Here is an 8142-nt window from a genome sequence, read left to right as displayed (position 1 = left end):
ACTGACAGTGTGGAACCTGCTGGGGATTCCCACTCTGCCCCTCCCTAGGACCCTTCTTGCATGCACAACTGCTCTCCCTCTCAAAATAAATAAATAACCTTAAAACAAAAGAGGGGCACCTGGGTGGCTCAGTCAGTTGAGCGTACGACTTCGGCTCATGTCATGATCTTACGGTTTGTGGGCTGGAGCCCCACATTGGGCTCTGTGCTGACAGCTCAGAGCCTGAATCCTGCTTAAGATTCTGTGTCTCCCTCTCTCACTGGCTATCTCCTGCTCATACCCTGTCTCCCAAAAAATAAATAAATGTTAAATTTTTTTAAGCAAACAGATTGTGGGGATCATAGTCCCCTCTTTTTGTTAAAAAAAAAAGAGAAGTGTCCAGCATCAACAATCAGTAGAATTGATTCTTGTCTGCTTGTACAGACAGGTAGTAAGGGATTGAAAAAATGGTATAATTTATTTTTATCCCTGTAGGATGATAATGATAGTACCCAAGAAGGCTCTGTGTTCTGGAACTGTTCAATCTTACTGGATAGATTTTAGTTGGAAAACTTCTTTAGAGAGGCCATTTGTTTCAATCATATCCCCTTGGCCTGTTGTAACTTGAAATAAGCACTGCATCCTCTTGAAATGAATGAGAACTTTTGAAGAGTTCAACCTTGGACATGAACTCTCTGTAAGCCTACTGTTCTATAATAAATTAACTGGTTGGTTTATAATGGGGACAGATCAAAACAGTATTTCTTGATTCTGGCTGCATCCTCTTAGCTAAGTAAAGCAACCAAAAACTTTGCAGTCTATGCTTTATGTGGCTTGTATTAGCCATCGTAATGAAATCATTTCATCTTATTAAAGACAGGAGATTGAGTCTTGCACCTGATATTCTATAATAAGCAGTGTGGATTGATGAGATCTCGGTAAATAGCTCATACCTTTATTCTTCAGACTGTTTCCTCTCTTACCCTGCCTTATTCTCTTAGTGTCTGGAAAGCACATTCCAAGAAAATCCACTTGAAAACAAACAAATTCCTACAAATTTCTTTAGAGACTTATTTTAAACTTTAACTGCCAATAAATAGCTATAATTAGAACTCTCAGGGATTTTAGGTATTATTCTGATTCAAACACTATTTCATAGATGAGGAAGCAATTATTACAACATTTTATAAAATATTTGCGGTGGCTTAACATTTTAAACTAATATATGAGATCTATATCTTTTACTGTAACTTTTTTAAGTGCTCCACAGAGGTCATATTTGACTCAGATTCCCTGAAAGAGATATGGTTTTTCTATGTGAATATTATGTATGTATTATGAGCCAGTTATAATATGAAGTTCATCAGAATTAATAATGGAAGATAATTGACTATGATCCCCACAATCTGTTTGTTTAAATGTTTCTATCAAATGTGTATATTTAGTATTGTTGTCCTATATTCTTAGAATTGAACACACTGCATTATGTTGAACAATTAATTATTACATGAAAGCATGTCATCTTATACCATTGTATGTTGATAAGGGCCCAAAACAAGAGGACATAAGGCATGTACAAAATTTTGTACTATTAAATATGTAAGGTAGAAACTTATACATAGGAATAAACACAAAATAATGATCATGGGCTATTCCAACACAATTGTTTTAGATGTTAAAGTAGAATAAATAAATAAAGAATATAAATGCTTGGTCATAGAGTTGTAAAGTTTGAATAGATATAGTTAACTTCACATACTTAGTATAACAACGTGCAATTTATGTATAAAACAGATTATTGATTTGACTAAAAAAAATTTAAAAATATCTTAAAAGTAAACAAATGCAATACAATCTTGAATTTTGTATAATTCTTAAACTTTAATTTTTTTTTTAACATTTATTCATTCTTTGAGAGACAGAGTGCTAGTGGGCGAGGGGCAGAGAGAGAGGGAGACACAGAATCTGAAGCAGGCCCCAGGCTCTAAACTGATAACACAAGAGCCCGACGCAGGCTTAAACTCACAAACTGTGAGATCATGACCTGAGCCGTAGTCCAACACTTAACTGACTGAGCTACCCAGGCGCCCCTAATTCTCAAACTTTAAAACCAGTATTTGTAATATACAGATATGTATGCCTAAACAATGTATTTTTAAATTTTTAAATATTTGTGAACTTTATAAAAGTGGTATCTAATTATACATATTTTCTTAGGACTTCTGTTATTTCATTCATAATTATGTTTCTCAAAACCCAATTGAGAAATGTTAAAATGTTAAATGTCTTAAATTTTCTAAACACAGAAATAAATATTAGGAAACATACAGAAAACGTATATAACAAATAGGTAAACAACTTAATAAATTCAAAAGTTATTTCTTTTTTTTTAATTTTTTTTTATTTAATGTTTATTTATTTTTGAGACAGAGCATGAACGGGGGAGGGTCAGAGAGAGGGGGAGACACAGAATCCGAAGCAGGCTCCAGGCTCTGAGCTGTCAGCACAGAGCCCGACGCGGGGCTGGAACTCACGGACTGTGAGATCGTGACCTGAGCCGAAGTCAGACGCTTAACCGACTGAGCCACCCAGGCGCCCCTCAAAAGTTATTTCTTAGAAAATCTAATAAAATAGACAAAATTCTTTAAAATATATGATGAAGAAGGGGCCAATGTGAGAAAGACAAAAAGAGTGAGAAAAGCAGATAGAGAAATGAGACAAAATATCAATGACCATTAATATAGAGAATTTTGTTAATCCTACGGAAATATTGTGTATAACTCCTACCCTAGTTATAACTAATGCATCAAATACCATATGAATGGAAGGCAGCATAGTGGCCACCCTCCCCTTACTCTTTACCAAAACATGCTCTTTCAACACTTCGCAATTAAGGAAAATTCTTATAGATAATCTTCATTAAAGTTAGTAAAATCTCTTTGAATTCTTAAAGTTCAAAGAATAAATGTTCAATTTTATCCATTGCTTTTATGCACTGTTGATATCATTGATTTTTGTCTTCGATCTGTTAAGATGATGAATTATACTTACTGATTTTCAGATATTAAAGTCAACCTTGCATTCTTGGAATAAACTCCATGTACTTAAGGGGTATTAGTTTTCTATATACAGCAGAATTTGATTTCCTAAACTTGTTTGGACTCTGCAACTATACTTCTGAGTGAGATTGTCCAATAACTATTATTTCCCTTCCTGACCTGAAGATGTTAGAATTATGATGGTTTTATTCTGTAAGCTGAGGTGGACTCCTTTTTATATCACCTGGAATAGTTTGTAAGCTTGGAAGTCCGTTTCTTTCATTTTGGTTACAACTCACTTAAAATCATCTGAACTTGGATATTTCTTTTGGGAGAGATTTTAAATTACCCTTTCAGTATATTTTAGAATTATTCAGGTATTACATTTCTTCTGGAATAAATTCTTTATGTTCTATTTTTCTGCGAATTTTACCATTTCTCCAAGTTTTAAAATTGGTCACATAATGTTACTCATAATAAAATTTTATCTTAGCACCAGTAGCATCTATAGCCAAGTGTTTTTTTTACCTTACTAACCAGTTGCCATTTTGCTTTTTTTGTCATTGGATTTTCTAAAATTTTATCATTTTATTGATCATTTTTAGTGAACTTACTTTTCACTTTGTTGATCATCTCTGTAGTATTTTTTCCTTTGAGTAATTTCTTCTATCTTTGTTATTCAATATTTTTGGTTTTATTTTGCTGTTTATTTTTTATAGTCAAGATAGATGTTTATTAGGTTTAAATATTTCTTCCCTTTGAATATAAGCCATTAAAAAGGACATAAATTGCTCCATTTAAGTACTGTTCATCTGTACCATCAAAGTTTTTCATATGTATTATTGTTTATTGGTAACTACTAAATATTTGCTAATTTGGGGGCACCTGGGTGACTCAGTTGGTGAAGCATCCCACTTAGATTCAGGTCATGATCTTGCAGTTTGACTTTGATCCCTGCATCAGGCTCTGAGCTGTCAGCCTCTTCCGATTCTGTGTCTCCCTCTCTCTCCACCCCTCTGCTGTTTGTGTTCCGTCTCTGTCTCTCAAAAATAAATAAACGTTAAAAAATATATTTGCTAATTTTCATTATAATATATACCTCCTCCCTTAATTTATTTGGAATTAAGGAACTTAATAATTGTATGGAGCTTTCCTACTTTTTTTTTTAATGTTTATTTATTTTTGAGAGAGAGAGAAAGAGGCAGAGAGAGAGGGAGACACAGAATCCAAAGCAGGCTCCAGGCTCTGAGCTGTCAGCACAGAGCCAGTCTCGGGGTTCAAACCCACGAACCGAACCCTGAGATGACCTGAGCTGAAGTCAGACGCTTAACTGACTGAGCCACCCAAGTGCCTCCCTTCTTCCTTTTTATTACTTATTCCAAATAATACTATTGTGGTAAAGGAATATAATCTGTATGATAATACTTTTTTTTTGAAATTTGTTATGCCTTATTTTGTGCAGTATGATTATTTTTCACAAATATTCTATTTTTTAATTATGCATATTCTGAAGTTATCATGTTCAGCATTTTACATGTGTTCATCATTCTGTATTTTATATATATGCCCATTAGAAGCAGTCAGTTAATTGTATTTTGCAAATCTCCCAGATTATTTTGCCTTCTTGACAATAAGTAACACAAAGTCTTTGGATGGATATTCTTGTCTGATACTGACCTACTACTCTTTGGATGTCATTTAGAATACCTGGAACAAGGTTTGAGTGGCAGACCATTCAACCAGATGTCCATAAACATCGTTTCTCTCAATCAAGGTTTTAAGAATTATTAAATGATAATTAGTCTGCTACTATTCTTCCCAAGAGAAATATACCAAAAAATGACAGAAAATTATGTATTCAACTTTAACATTAAGTAGGAAGAGATAAATACAAAAGGATCTGGATTAGAAATCAGTAGATATAAGAATTTGGGACTTGATTATTACATTACAACAATTGTTAATAAATGTTTGTAACAGTAAGTTATTAACACAATAGTGCTATATAATGAACCATCTCTAAATTCAGTGTCATTATTTATTCCCACCTCATTAAACTGTGGATCAGCTGGGGTTGGTAAATCCAGGTTGTGTTTAGCCAGGTTTGATTCTAAGCTTCAGGTTATTCCAGATCCACTCCGTGTGACTCATCTTCTCTGACCCAATGTACTAGCTGTGACAGAATCGTAGGACGGTTCAGCAGAAACTTACAATGTGTCAAAGCATAGGCTTGAAATGAGCACATCTGCCCACATCTCATTGGCTAAAGTGACATGGTCAAGTCCAATAACACCAAGGACAGAAAGCATATTCCTCCTGTAGTTGGAGGAATCATATAATGATGTAGCATAGGGCTTGGAGACAGGAAAGGGTAAAGAATTGGGAACAGTAATTTGTCATAATATTCTTTGTATCACCAGACTTTGACACCCATTAAAACTTAAATCTTGGTTTTGTTTGAGAAGGAAAAAGCGTTTGGTGTAGTGCTATAAATGCTGTAAATGTAGCTTCCAATAGTTATGAACTAAGTAGTGTTTATCTGTCTAGAAAACAGGATAAGACAATCTGACAGCTTTCAAATGTCAAAAGCACTTTTCGTCTATGTTTGTAAATGACAGAAATAGTAAAATTTCAAAAGTTAATTTCACATTTAAAATCATTTTTAAAAAACATATACTTAGTCAATTTTACCCCAATGTAAACTTTTTAGAGTTTTATTGGAAAATGAGGTTTTGCTTAAAATTAAATGAATCATTTTAAATATAAAAGTATATAATAAAAGTCTCTGATTAGAAATTATCTTTTTAAGACAAGCAACTTCATGCCCATATGGAGCTTACCCTGGGGATAAAAGGGGGACATACACAATAAACAGGTAAACAAATACATAACAAGATAAATTTAGGCTAGTGACAAGTGTGAGCACAGTATGTGGTAGGAAACAACAGTGTGGGCTTCATTAAACACGGTGGTTGGGGAAGACTTCTCTGAGGAGGTGATGTCAGACTGGGACCTGACTGGCACAAAGGGGCCAATCATATAACACTCTGAAGGAACAGTGTTCTAGGCACAGGGAACAGCAAGTGCAAAGGCCCTAAGGCTGGAATGCACTTGGAGAGAACGAGGCACTGAAAGAAGGCCAGGAAAAAAAAAATGAAATTATCTTTTTAAAATTCTTGGAGAGTAAATAGCTCTCTAAAATGTACTGATAATTGGCAATGATGTTTGCTGTGTGCAAGGTTGTGGTGAACAGAAGCACATGATTAGAGAAAATTCATTGTAGAACAGTGTGACATCACTGGGATAAATTGTGAATGACAACAAATTCAGTATATTTCTTAAATAAGGAATTAAATCTAAAGTGCATGCACTTAAGGCTATCTCTGATGTCAAAGGTATACATAGGGAGGGATCAGAAACAATCCAGTTGTTGTGACTAAGCTTCATGATGCTTACACGTTGTGGCAATATTTAATGTCATTCCGAGTTCTCTTTCTGCACTCTTTTTATGTATATCTTGCAACTGACTCCTTTCTCTTGCATGTAATTTTCTTCTTACAGAAACACATTTTTTCGTAGTTCTTTGATTTGGGCTCTATTTGCTACCTTTTCTATTTGTCTGGTGATGTTAATATTGTGCCCCTCTTCTTAGAAAGAGCTTAGGTGGTCATTAAAATTATAGGCTGTCATGTATTTATTTCCCCTTAGCACTTAAAGATACTATTCTATTGCTTCTGGCCTATTGTTGCTCATTATAAGATATTTATATTCATCAATAATTGTTTTTGTGTAGATAGTGTGTATTTTATATGATTGCTATTTTAATTTTTTTTTTTCAACGTTTATTTATTTTTTGGGACAGAGAGAGACAGAGCATGAACGGGGGAGGGGCAGAGAGAGAGGGAGACACAGAATCGGAAACATGCTCCAGGCTCTGAGCCATCAGCCCAGAGCCCGACGCGGGGCTCGAACTCACGGACCGCGAGATCGTGACCTGGCTGAAGTCGGACGCTTAACCGACTGCGCCACCCAGGCGCCCCTATGATTGCTATTTTAAAAAAAGGCTTATTGAGACATAATTTATATACAGTAGAATTAATTATGTTTTAGAGTTCAGATTGACACGTTTTGATGAACATATATGGCTATGTGAATGTTGCCACAATCAAAATAGAGAATATAGCTGTTAAACCTAAAAGTTTCTGTGTGCCTATTGTGGTCAGTTCTCTTCCTCCATTCTATTTTCCTACCCCAAGCATTATTTGATTTTTATTCTCTAGTTTGCATTTTCCAGTGTGTCATATAAATGGAATCATTAGCTTTTTTGTGCAGCTTCTTTCATTTAGCACAAAGCATTTGAAATCCATTCATGCCTTTGCAAGTATTAACAGTTCATTTATTTTTCCTTATGAGTAGTACTCCATTGTATGGATAAACCACTGTATGTTTATCCATCCTCTGGATGATGGACATTTCAATTGTTTATGTCACTGGCAAATATGAATACACCTACTATAAACATTCAGATCAAAGCCTTTGTGTAGGTGTATATTTTTATGTTTCCTGGGTAGATACCAGAAAGTGGGATTTCTGACTTGTATAAGTAAATGTTTAACTAGATAAAATACTTCCAAATATTTTTCAAGTGGCTTTATAATTTTTCATTACCACCAGAAGTATCGAAGAGCTCCATTTGCTTTTAATCCTCTCTAGTGCTTTGTAGAGTCAGGGATTGTGTGTGTGTGTGTGTGTGTGTGTGTGTGTGTGTGTGCGCGCGCGCGCGCGCACGTGTGCACGTGTTGCCATTTAATAAGTAAGAAGTGCCAAGCTATTGTGGTTTAACTTTGCATTTCCCTGAAATTTAATGACTCTGAACATCTTTTTATGGGTTTATTTGCCAACATATAGTTTCTGTGATAAAGTGTCCATTCAGATCTTTTGCCCATTACTTAATTGGATTGTTTATCTTTTATTGTTAAGTTGTAAAAGTGCTTTATATATTTTTAATGCAATTTATTTATCATGTAAGTGTTATGCAAATATTTCATCCAAGTCTATGATTTGTCTTTTCATTTTCTTAGTAGTATCTTTAGAAGAATAGATTTTAGTTTTAATGAAGTTCAAT

Source organism: Lynx canadensis, chromosome C1, assembly GCF_007474595.2.
Source record: "Lynx canadensis isolate LIC74 chromosome C1, mLynCan4.pri.v2, whole genome shotgun sequence".
NCBI classification, from domain to species: Eukaryota; Metazoa; Chordata; class Mammalia; order Carnivora; family Felidae; genus Lynx; species Lynx canadensis.
Note: the sequence above shows the minus strand (reverse complement) of the source record.